This window comes from Saccopteryx leptura, chromosome 1, assembly GCF_036850995.1.
Source record: "Saccopteryx leptura isolate mSacLep1 chromosome 1, mSacLep1_pri_phased_curated, whole genome shotgun sequence".
NCBI classification, from domain to species: Eukaryota; Metazoa; Chordata; class Mammalia; order Chiroptera; family Emballonuridae; genus Saccopteryx; species Saccopteryx leptura.
In genome coordinates, this window is record NC_089503.1 from 160,477,695 (window position 1) to 160,491,257 (window position 13,563).

The 13,563-nt window shown below is 40.3% G+C and overlaps 1 protein-coding gene across 1 annotated transcript in view; it reads right to left on the reverse strand.

The window, feature by feature from the left end:
- The window catches only part of WDR70 (WD repeat domain 70), a 281,551-nt gene that overhangs the window by 139,290 nt on the left and 128,698 nt on the right, over positions 1–13,563 (reverse strand). The gene's annotated exons all lie outside the window — the stretch shown is intronic.

Consider the following 13,563-nt stretch of genomic DNA (forward strand, 5'->3'; position numbering starts at 1 on the left):
CTTACAATATTTTGTATTTCTGTTGTGTCAGTTGTTATTTCTCCACTCTCATTTCTAATTTTATTTATTTGAGTCCTCTCTCTCTTTTTCTTGGTGAGTCTACTTAAAGGTTCATCAATCTTGTTTACCTTTTCAAAGAACCAGCTCCTAGTTTCATTGATCCTCTGTATTGTTTCTTTAGCCTCTATGTCATTTATTTCTGCTCTGATCTTTATTATTTCCTTCCTTCTACTACATTTGGGCTTTACTTGCTGTTCTTTTTCTAATTCTTTTAGATGCAGGGTTAAGTTGTTTATTTGAACTTTTTCTAGCTTCTGAAAGTGTGGCTGTAGTACTATGAACTTCCCTCTCAGCACTGCTTTGGCTGTGTCCCATAAATTTTGAGTTGTTGTATGCTCATTGTCATTTGTTTCTAGGAATTTTTTTATTTCTTCTTTGATCTCATTCTTAATCCATTCATTATTTAACAACCTGCTATTTAGTTTCCATGTGTTTGAGAGTTTTTGAGCTTTTCTGCTGTGATTCATTTCTAGTTTCATGCCGTTGTGATCGGAGAAAGTGCTTGATATGATTTCAGTCTTCTTAAATTTGTTGAGAGCACTTTTGTGCCCTAACATGTGGTCTATCCTAGAGAATGTACCATGAGCACTTGAAAAGAATGTATATTCTGCTGCTTTAGGGTGAAAGGTTCTGAAGATATCTATTAAATCAAGTTGATCTAGTGTTTCCAATAAGTCTGCTGTTTCTTTGTTAATTTTCTTTCTTGAGGATCTATCTAGTGATGTTAGTGGGGTATTGAAATCCCCTACTATTATAGTATTGCTGTTGATCTCGCCCTTTAAATCCATCAAAGTCTGTTTTATATATTTGGGTGCTCCTATATTAGGTGCATAGATATTTATAATAGTTATATCTTCCTGTTGGATTACTCCCTTTATCATTATGTAGTGGCCTTCTTTATCTCTTACTATATCCTTTGTTTTAAAGTCCAATTTGTCTGATATCAGTATTGCTACCCCAGCTTTTTTTTCATTTCCGTTTGCATGAAATGTTTTTTTCCATCCTTTTACCTTCAATTTATGTGTGTCTTTTGTTCTAAGGTGTGTCTCTTGTAGACAACATATGTATGGGTCCTGTTTTCTTATCCACGCAGCTACCCTATGTCTTTTGATTGGATCATTTAATCCATTTACATTTAAGGTTATTATTGATATGTAGTTGTTTATTGCCATTTTCTTCTTTAAAGGTGTATTCCTTTTTTTGCTATATTCTTTTCCCACTTTGATCTGTTTACAACAGGCCCCTTAACATTTCCTGCAGCATTGGTTTGGTTGTAATGAATTCCTTGAGTTGTTTTTTGTCTGGGAAGCTTTTTATTTCTCCTTCGATTTTAAACGATAGCCTTGCTGGATAAAGTAGTCTTGGTTGTAGGTTCTTGTTCTGCATTACTTTGAATATTTCTTGCCATTCCCTTCTGGCCTCAAGTGTTTCTGTTGAGAAGTCGGATGTCATCCTTATGGGGGCTCCTTTGTAGGTGATAACTTTTTTTTCTCTTGCAGCTTTTAATATTTTCTCTTTATCGCTTAGCTTTGGTATTTTAATTATGATGTGTCTTGGTGTAGGTTTCTTTGGGTTTCTCTTTAATGGAGTCCTCTGTGCTTCTTGGACTTGTGAGAGTTTCTCTTGCATTAATTTAGGGAAATTTTCAGCTATGATATGATTGAACAACATCTCTATTCCTTGTTCCTTTTCTTCTTCTTCAGGAACCCCTATGATGCGGATGTTATTTCTCTTCATGTTGTCACAGAGCTCTCTAAGAGTTTCCTCTGACTTTTTGAGTCTCTTTTCTCTTTTCTTCTCTGCTTTCATGCCTTCATTCCAGTTGTCCTCTAACTCGCTGATTCGATCCTCTGCTCTATCTATCCTGTTTTTAATTCCTTCCATTGTGGTCTTTATTTCTGATATTGTATTTGTCATCTCCGACTGGTTCTTTTTTATACTTGCTATTTCTTTATTTAGGTTTTCAAACTGCCCCTCCATTGTTGTTCTAAGATCCCTAAGCATCCTTACAATCATTATTTTGAACTCCGCATCTGGAAGTTTGATTATTTCCATATCACTCAGCTCATCTCTCAAAGGTGTCTCTTGTGGTTTCATTTGGGTTGCACTCCTTTGTCTTCTCATCATGGTGTTTTATTTGTAGAGTTGGTTGAGTCTAGGCTTGGTGTTGTCTGCCTCCAGTTTTCAGCTGCGTTATTTCTAGGTCTTCTTGGGTTGGTATCAGCTATTATTTGTAATCCACTTTCGGATTTGGGCAGCTTTGAAGTCTTGATTTGTTTGTATTCTTAACAGGTGATAGTCTTGTTAACTGATCTCAGCAGGGGGCTTCCTTGAAACTGTAACCAGGAATGCTGTGGGTGTAACTTGAGACGCTGAAGGTCTCTTCCACCAACTAATCTCACTGGGGGCAGGGTTTTTTCTCAGCTTCAGTAGGGGGAGGTGTATCTCAGATCTCCATGGAGACCTGAGTTACTGCCCCTCCTCCCCACTTCTTGTTTTCAGCTGTGTCTTGTTGCGCTGATTGGAGCTGGATAGATGTCCAGAGATCTCTGATCCGGAAGCACTTCAGCTCTGTTTTGTGAAAGGTTCAGTCCCTCCCCCAGCTATGGCCGCCTCCAGCACGAATGAGTCAGCTTTTTTATTTCGTTTCTTGCATACCTTAGCCCCTCACAGTCTGTCCCTCTCCCTGTCCTTTCCACTTGGGAGATAAGCTGGTCTTTTCAACCCACCTTGCTCCCTGGTCGCCAGGTAAGTGGCTGTGAGCAGTAGTTTCTGCTCTTTTTCCTCTGTGAAATCCTCTCTGAGCTCTCAGCCTCACCCACCCTCCTTCCGTTCCTGTAAGCAGAGGAGATTCAGGCACTCCTTACCAGGATTATTGTGGCTTCCTCTTTGCTCCTTGGTTTTTGAGAGCTGTTCTTGCAGTTCAGTGTTGGTTTTTCATGCTGATTTTTCCTAAATTGATTTGTATTCCAGTTTGGTGTTGAGAGCTGGGCGTCTGTGCGTCCGCCTACTCCGCTGCCATCTTGGAGCCCCCTAGGTGCATCTTAAACAGTGGTTGTAGTTTTTTTTTACTTGCATTTCCCACTTTTTCAAGTTTGTTTTTGTGTTCATTGTTGAATACAGTGATTCGTCATCAGACACAGATGAGGACAAGCTAATGGATGGGAGTTTTGACAGTGATGAGGAGTTGTATGAATTTTATGATGAGTAAAACTTGAGTCAATAACTTTAGGTAATACATTATTTTTTCAAATTTTGGGCCCCAAAATTAAGGTGCGTCTTATACATGGGGGCATCTTACACATGGGGAAATAAGGTATTTTTCACCAAAGACATGAGGGGGGATAAATTCAATGATGTCACTCTACTGAAAAAAAGCCCCTGCAGGTTCAGAAGCTCCAGAAAAAGTCCCAGACACCTACAGCATAGCCCAGGCCCTCCTAAAAGGATCACCCTAAAAGGGGGGCGGGCAACATTGCAGGAAGAGGAATGAGCTGGTGCTAAAGCCAATGAGTGGGAGAGAGTCCGGTTTACGGGAGGGCCAGGAACCCAGCTGCTGTGGCCGAAATAGACAGCCGGGACCAGCTGTGCAAGGCCATGTGGGAAGTGACAAATACAGGTTGAGCAAAAGTAGGCTCACAGCTGTAATACAAATAAATAATACAAGAATAAACTCTTTCATGTACTCACAACTGTAAACCTACTTTTGCCAGTCCTGAAATTTCGGATTTTGGCCTAAAGCCTAAAGGTTTTGTGCTGGGGCATTCACGTGACCTGTTTTGTGATTTTCAAAAAGGATTGCCATTTTTTTGCAGTGAGGGTAAACACACAAGCAAAAGACACTGAGAGTTAATGGTCATAGGAACATAGACAGTTAAACACATTCATTCATTCAAATCATATTTTTTAAAACTGAGAGAAACAAATGAATTCAGAATGTATTTTCACAAGGAACATGTATAGAACTGGTGAAAATGGGGTTAGAAGAAAGGGAACTCTCAGTCTTACTTCCTAAGACTGACTCAATCAACTGAACAGAATGGTTATAATGCCCAACAGAGGTGCACCAGCTTCTCGGGTCCCCCCGGAACCACATATACCCAGTTCCCTTTTCCTGGGTGTGCCAAGTCGTTCCCAGTCCCACCGCAACACCACAACACTAAAAGGCACAATTGTGCAACACAACTGTAGTATACAATACAGGCTTATACAGCAAGTTTCTTCTTCAATGCTCAGCTATCTCATTTTATACCTGAGGGAATGGATTACCTACTGGAGTTGGAATCCGGTCATTATATTAATGCTGTTCTCTTGACCTTTACATACAATTTTATACATATTTCAGGAACAGGCTGTTAGCTCTGAGTCCAGCAATTTACTTACAGTTGGTATCCACTACCTTCTACTTTTGGCTTTTCCTGGGAATTAGAAATCCTTAACATGAATTATGAGCTGGTCTCTTCTTTCTCCTTTAATCTAAGACATTCATTAAATTCCATAAACTGGATTGTAACACTCTTTAGCCTTTTGTTTTACATTGCATAGGTCATTCTTCTGCTCCTGTAGTTAGTTTTGAACATCCTTTACAAGCACAACAAATGAAGTCCTTATCATCCTCAGAAATATATACAGGTAATAATATATATATCATACATACATATATATATGTATCAGAAAGATATAAAAAAGGAATTTCAGTAACTAAGTACACTTAAATTACCAGGAGAGGGGAAAGGGATGTGAACAATTTTTAAAGTTACAACCAAAAATGTAAAGCACATAATATTACGAGTGTTGCATGCTCAGTCAAAGACAGCTACTGCCTCAGTATACTCCTGTGAATTTTAAAAGTAAATCTCTTCCAGTGTAAACCCATGGGGTAGCTTAACCATTCAGCAGGAAGTGTCTCAATGCACTGACTCCAAATAGACACATGAGCTTAAAATTATCCGCTAAAATTTACCCAATTTATCCCTAACCTATAGGCAAGAACTGACTATTTGACTGACTCTTACATATCACTTTGGATCCACAAGCTCATTAGAGAAAACTAAGCAGGTACATTCCTGGCCAATTACAGAAAACTATCGCTCGTCCCCCTTCTCCAATGTTATATTAATAATGCATATTAAGAACAGGAATTATTTTGTATTGTGAGTATTATTAGAAAAAAGAGTTCATCCAATAGGCATTATTTAGAAATTTTGGTTTTAAAGTGACGTTAATGTGCAGTTTTAAATGTTGCTTCTACCTAGGATTATATTTAAAATCAAGCATTCAAATCCACAAACAATTATGAGGCAACACTTATTTTGCTAAGCACTGCAAAGAATGTTGAGAAGCTAAGCATGAGTATATACAATCCTGGTCCTAACAGAATTAAAGCAAACTTGGTGAGTTCAGGAATTTATGTACTATCTTGTCAGGGTACACAGATAAACTCAGATCCATCTGTGAGAATGCTCGCCTATGCTACACTAGCTATGAAACCACAGCAAGGAAATACCTTGCTGGGAGAAGATGTCACAGAAGAGGGGACACATGAGAAACATCTTGAAGGGGAACTAAGAGTTTAATAGGACTCCAATACAAAAATGGATAAAGAACACTCCGAGTGGACTCAACAACTTGTGCTTAGAAACAGTGGCCATGTTCCTAAAACCAAAGGACATTCTTCAGCCTGACCAGGTGGTGGCGCAGTGGATAGAGCGTCAGACTGGGATGCGGAAGACCCAGGTTCAAGACCCCGAGGTCGCCAGCTTGAGCGTGGGCTCATCTGGTTTGAGCAAAAATTCAGCAGCTTGGACCCAAGGTCACTGGCTCAAGCAAGGGGTTGCTCGGTCTGCTGAAGGCCCATGGTCAAGGCACATATGAGAAAGCAATCAATGAACAACTAAGGTGTCGCAATGCACAACGAAAAACTAATGATTGATGCTTCTCATCTCTCCGTTCCTGTCTGTCTGTCCCTGTCTATCCCTCATTCTGACTCTCTCTCTGTCTCTGTAAAAAAATTAAAATAAATAAATAAAATTTTAAAAAAAATAAGAAAAAAAAGGACATTCTTCAGACCTCACTTGACCTCATAGGAGCTTTGGATCCTGCTGATCATTCTCACACCCCTGACACACTCTCTTGGTTGTGTGACACGACACTCTGTTTTCCTCCTCTCTCTCTGGCTGATTGTAGTATTCTTTGAAGACTCCTCTTTGTCTCTCACACAGTGTCATCTCCCCTGAGTTTGGTCCTGGGTCCTTGTTCAGAAATAAAAACCCCTGCCTAGCTGCCTCATCTCTCCTCCATGCTTTCAAGTATCATATACTCATGACCTCAACGCTTGTCTCCCAAACAGATAGTTCCTGAGTTTGAGGGCCAAGTACCCGCTGTGTTCTGGACACGTCTTTAAATTTTCACAAGTACCTAAAACTTAATTCTTTCCAAATTAAGTTGTCTTCCAAACCCCCTCCTTTTGTGATTGCCCTCCACCTCAGTGAATCAGCCAGCCAGCTGGCCAAGCCAAAACTGGAACACTACCCGTGACCCCTCACTCTTCTCTCCATTACGCTCACCATTTATTGAGTCCTTTTGTCCTGTCAGTTTGGCCTTAATTCATCTACTTCTCTTCAGCCCAGCTGTTCTAATTTAGGTCCCATCATCTCCTGCATCAGGTACTGCAAAATCCTTCTAACAAGACTCCCATACCTCTAGTCTTGCTTCCCTCCAACCCGCTCTCTGCAATGTGTCTGACAGCACTTTACGTGATCCAGTTCTTAATCACATCCTGGATCTACTCCGACCACTAGCTCCTACATATTCTCTAGGACCTGCTGGACTCAACCACGCCTCTTGTCCTTGGGCTATTTTTTTTTTTTTTTTCTGAAGCTGGAAATGGGGAGAGACAGTCAGACAGACTCCCGCATGCACCCGACCGGGATCCACCCAGCACGCCCACCAGGGGGGATGCTCTGCCCACCAGGGGGCGATGGCTCTGCCCCTCCGGGCGTTGCTCTGCCGCGACCAGAGCCACTCTAGCGCCTGGGGCAGAGGTCAAGGAGCCATCCCCAGCGCTTAGGGCTTTCTATATGCCATATTTCTCCATGTATAAGATGCTATTTCTGGTCTCTTTCTCACTAATTCCCACTCACCTTTCAGATCTAAAACTACACATCATTTCCTCAGGGGAGCCACTGGTCCCCAAATGCTTCCCCTTTCTTTTTCTTTTTAATGGGGCCATTTTTGCTTATTTCCTTTTTTAAGGTATAACTGACAAATAAAATTGTAATATAAAGTGTACAGTGTGCTTAGCTGGCTGGAAGCTGGGGGAGTCAAGCTCCTGATGGACCACCCACCAAGCCCGAGGCTCGCAGTGCCTCCTGAATGTCCCCACGTCAAAGCACACCCAGCCATGCCTGGCTCCAATGCCTTCCCATGAGAGCCATCACCTGCACTCCTACTCTGTTGTTATGAGGTCGATTTTTTTTATTTGATTTGATTTTTCTTTTTAGAGAGAAAGGAAGGAGAGAGAGACGGAGAAAGAAAGAAATACTGATTTGTTGTTCCACCTATTCAGGCCGTCATTGGTTGATTCTTGTACATGTCCTGACCAGGAATCAAACTCATAACCTCAGCATGTCAGGACGATACTGTAACCAACTGAGCTACCTAGCCAGAACCTATGAGGTCACTTCTTGTTTTTATAGAGTATGCGTATAAGTGACACCATGCAGTATCTGTCTTTCTCTGTCTGGCTTTTTTCACTTAGTCATGTCCTCCAGGTCCACCCATGCTGTCACAAATGGCAAGATGTCTTCTCTTTAAAGACCAATATCCCACCTGACCAGGCGGTGGCACAGTGGATAGAGTGTAGCACTGGGATGCTGAGGACCCAGGTTTGAGACCCCGAGGTCGCCAGCTTGAGCGCTGGCTCATCTGGTTTGAGCAAAAGCTCACCAGCTTGGACCCAAGGTTGCTGGCTCGAGCAAGGGGTCACTCGGTCTTCTGAAGGTCCACAGTCAAGGCACCTATGAGAAAGCAATCGATGAACAACTAAGGTGTCGCAATGCACAATGAAAAACTAATCATTGATGCTTCTCATCTCTCTCCGTTCCTGTCTGTCTGTCCCTGTCTATACCTCTCTCTGACTCTCTCTCTGTCCCTGTAAAAAAAAAAAAAAAAAAAAAAGACCAATATTCCATTGTGTGTGTGTGTGTGTGTGTGTATATATATATATCACATTTTCTTTATCCATCATCCATTGATGGACACTTAGGTTGTTTCTATACCTTAACTATTGTGAAAAATGCTGCAATAAACATTGGGGTGTATTTCTTCAAGATAAAGATTTTGTTTCCTTTGGCGGTATACCCAGAAGTGGGATTGCTGGGTCATAAGGCAGTTCTGTTTTTAATTTCTTGAGGAAAGTTCATACTGTTTTCCATGGTGGCTGCACTAGTTTATGTACCGACCTACAGTGCACAAGGACTCCTTCTTCTCCACATCCTTGCCAGCATTTGTTCCTTCTTGTCTTTTTGAAAATAGACATCCTAACTGCATGAGGTGATAATTCATCATGGTTTTTATTTGTATCTCCCTGGTGATTAGTGATATTGAGCAGCTTTTAGTGTACCTGCCCAACAGCTTCGGGTGCTCCTATCAGAGGTGCTCCTACGCTACTCTGCAATAGCTCCTCCTGGCCATGGGGGATACATTCCAAGACCTCCTGTAAATGCCTGAAACTGTGGATAGTACCAAACTCTATATACAGATACTATGTTTTTTCTAATATACATACCTATGATAAAGTTTAATTTATGAACTAGGCACAGTAAGAGAATAACAATAACAAATAATAAAATAGAACAATTGTAACAATATACTGTAATAAAAGTTATATGAATGGGGTCTCTCTCAAAATATCTTATTGTACTGTACTCACTTAAAAGAAACACTTTATGCATCTTTTGGGCATATCGGAATCACCAGCATCACTACTCTTGCCGTTGGGGCATTGTTAAGTAAACTAAGGGAGACTTACTTGCACACAAGCTCTGCAATGTTGTAATAGTTGATCTGATAACCAAGATGACTACTAAGGAACTAATGGGTGCGTAGTGTATACAGAGTACACAACCCGAGACGCTGAACAAAGGGATAAACATCTCCAGTGGGATAGAGCTGAACAGCCCAAGATTTCATCACACTACTCAGAACAGCATGCAATTCAAAACTGATGAATTGTTTATTTCTGAAATTTTCCGTTTAATATTTTTGGGCCACTTGATTGACCACAGGTAACTGAAACCCCAGAAAGTGAATCTGTGGATATGGGGGGGACTGCTATATTTTAACTTGCTATTTACTGGTCAGTTTTCGTAGACTATAAGCTCACAAAAGCCCTCAGTTCAGTGCCTAGCATAGCGTTACCACTAAACAAATGATGAGGAAATCCTTAACACACTGCATCAAAACACTGAGCACACCAAAGATGGAAAAATGGATGCAAGATGACAGATGACTTCCTGTGGTCCCCCTCTAATAAAGCCCACAGAACAAATATTTGAAATGGCATTGTAAAAGGACACCAAGAACAACGAAAGGATAATTTGAAAGAACATTGATAATTCAATCCAACACACTTGGGGGCAGCCGACAGCAACCGAAGTCAGTTGCGTTGTCTTCGATTCACTAATTTTGCAGAAATATCATTCAGGATAATTTTCTGAGAAAGCAACAAGTTTGACAAAAACGTAAACTGACATCTAAAACATTTTTTTCCCCTAGAGAAACATGTTCTCAGACCAATATGTATACAAGTTAGACACTGATGCGTAACAAACTACTCCAAACTCAGGGACTTAAAACAAGGAATATTTCTCACTCTTCACTCCACAAGTCAACTGGCAATTCCCTTTTGGCTGTGCCCTCTCATGTTTTTGCAGTGGTCCGGTAGGTCGGCCAAGACTGGCTGGCTTATCTGAAAGGCCTTCCTCATATACATTGTGGGTGGTTGATCTCAGATGCAGTGACAGGTGTGATGGGGACACAGCCAGCAGGCTAGCCCAAGCTAATTCTCATGGCAGCTACCCAGGATTCCATGAGCAGAAACGATAAGACCTCTTGAGGCTCAGCTTCATATTCGATACTCCATCGCCTCTGCCATATCTATTAGTCAAAGCAAGTTACAAAGTCAGCCCAGCTTCAAGAAGTGAGTAAACAAACTCTTCCCCTGCAGGGCCATATGCAAAGAGCACAGATACAGAGAGAGAAAAATCCAGGTGATTAGTTCAGTATATGATATTACAATGACGATTCTGATTCAGCAAGAGGCTAAATAACACTTAGTATATTAGAGGCAGAGATGTATATTGTAAAAAGCTTTCCACAGTAAGAACGCAGGTTAGAAACTTTTTCACTACACAGCTCCCTTTGTTGTAGTGTCATTCCCACAGATTTCAGAGAACAGTGCTATACCACGGTGTATTTGGTTTGTTCACTGTAGGTGTTATCAACAGGCTGGAAAAAGCCGTAAGACAGTTCATTGTATCCCTGGTGAGAGGATCCAGTTAAAATAAACAAGGCTAAGCCCAAGTCAGACGTTTTTAATATACAGAAAAAATCTGTATTTACAGAATTCAGGAAAAGGACCAGGCCATGGACTCACTTCCTAAACACCTGCCACACAGAGATAAAATTCTCTAAAACAATGATAGAATCGCTCACCATAGCCCTGTACCACAAGGAGCCTGGTGCATGGATGGGCTAGGGCTAAATGAACAGTTCTTACAGCAAATACCAATAACCCTAGCACCCACCAGAAAGAAAATCAGGTTAAAATGGAAAAATACTTTCATATGTGCAAACTGGTATTAGTATTTTTCAGCAGCCACAAAATCTATGCTGGGCTTGAATAGGTAAATAGAAACCAGACCAAATTACAGATAAGCTTAAAAGCATGCAGATCTTCAAATCCAAGTGATATTACTGGGTGCACTTGATCCTTAGACTATGTGGCCTAGTTTTGCTGGATGACCCTCTAATTTCTGAAAAGTGCTACAGGATCCTCCTGACAACGACCTCTCCTAACTTCAGCACGGGAACTCTTAGCATTTCCGATGTGGATTTGAGAGACAAAGATAGAACACTGAGACCTGCCAAGACTGAAAAGGATATCACTTTCAAAGGTTAAAAAAAAATCCCCCCCTTTTTTCTGATGACTACCCAATTACACAAGCCAGGCATGATAACTGGGAGCCATGAAGAAGGCTTCTATAGGCATGGACAACACTGCCTGTTCAAACTCAGCTGGGGAAAGAAATACCACGAGACACACAGAAATAAAATGAGTCTTCTGGGGGCTGCACGTGGAAGCTAATCTAGCATGAAAAAACCTTTTAATATAACACAAAAAACTCAAAACCTAATTATATTATTAGAACTTCTTATCAGGGCCTCCGTCTGTGATAACTAAACAGTTGTAGCTTTCTTTCTTTCTTTCTTTCTTTCTTTCTTTCTTTCTTTCTTTCTTTCTTTCTTTCTTTTCTTTCTTTCTTTCTTTCTTTCAGCTTTCTTTCTTTCTTTCTTTCTTTCTTTTTACATAAGAGCATCAAGTGATACAAGAGATTTATTCTGAAAAGTCTGTAGGCAAAAAAAATTCTGTAAAATGAAACTCATTCTTCCTCTGAGAGCTATTATAAAATCTAACATGTGTATCTATATATAAGCATGTCCCTGAGACGATGGATTTAGGTTATATTTTTGTGCACCACAATAAAAGTTGTAGTGTGATGTCCACTGGTGTGACAATACCCGTCTTCCACCTGCTCAGTTGATTTAGGCTCCAAGCATCTCTGTCAATATCCCACAATGACAATGTTTTAGTCCTCTTATTTACAACTCAAAAATAATGTGTTCATTTTATATCCAGAGGAGAAATCTGAGGGATAAATTCAAGAATGTAGTGCCTTTCAGCCTGTGGGGTTTTTTAAGTATCTTAGATATTGAAGGTATTTGCCATTGCTTATTATTGCAGAGACAGTGAAAAATAGCAATTAAGGAATAGCTACTGTAAACTACTCTTATTTGTTTTTGGAGACCCTAGTTTCTGTCACCAATTCCAAGAAGAGTCAGAGAATCCTTACAGTGATGTTCCTAAGTAAAGTCTTGCTCCCAGAATTCTTATATAATCAATTTCACAACCTCTCTTTCCTCCATACACATGTTGGAGTTTTATACAATTACAGTCTTAGGATGATTCTCTGACACTTCTCAGCTAAATTAAGTCTCAGGTGATCTCTAAAACCAATCTCTACACTAATGATCCTCAATACACCTGCCATCTTCAAAAAATATTCCACTTTCCTCTCACTCTCAACTCCTGATTTAACCCAGGCAAAACTAGACTAACTTTGTATGATGAGCAAATACTTGTGATTATTAATCCACTGGTCATTCAATCAGGTGCCCAAAGTCACCCAGCCAGCAATAACCTAAAAGTTTGTATGAGTGAATAAATAAAAGAATGATAGCCTGACCAGGTGGTGGCGCAGTGGATAGAGCGTCGGACTGGGATGCGGAAGGACCCAGGTTCGAGACCCCGAGGTCGCCAGCTTGAGCGCGGGCTCATCTGGCATGAGCAAAGAGCTCACCAGCTTGGACCCAAGGTCGCTGACTCCAGCAGGGGGTTACTCGGTCTGCTGAAGGCCCGCGGTCAAGGCACATGTGAGAAAGCAATCAATGAACAACTAAGAAGTCGCAACACGCAACGAGAAACTGATGATTGATGCTTCTCATCTCTCTCCGTTCCTGTCTGTCTGTCCCTGTCTATCTCTGCCTCTGTAAAAAATAAATAAATAAATAAAAATAAATAAAAGAATGTCAACTGTTCGTGTGCAAAAATGGGATGTTTCTAAGATTGAGAAAAAGTGCAAAGTTTAAGTTATTTTAAACATTACTTCTATTATAACTGCTGTCTAAATACTTATTTTTCCTGCAAATAAGTATTCTAAACAAAAATAAATGCAATCAAGTTCTTTGTTTTTATCCCAAGTTGGGAGTTAAAGAAACATTTATCTCAAATTTTCAAAAACAAAAACAAAAAGACGTAGATTCAGATATACTATTATACTATGCCCAATGAAAGCATGCAATGAGTAGACACTATTGTTCACAACTGGAGGAAAACAAAACCTTTACACATTGCTACAAATATTGAATGATACAAAACTTATTTACATATAGTACTTGCACTAATATGAAGGATCAGTGGTATTAAACTATTATTTATTTCCATTTCAATACATCACTTTATAATTCAAAAAGTAAGAGAAAGTACATTAGTGGTTGGCATGGCTGAGGAAAGGAGAAAATGGGGATTAACTGCTAATGGGTGAGGGATTCATTTGGGGGCAATGAAAATGTTCTAAAAACTAGACACATGATTGCACAATTCTGTGAATATACTAAAAACCAATGAACAGTACAAAGGTGAGCCAAAGCAGACTTACAGCC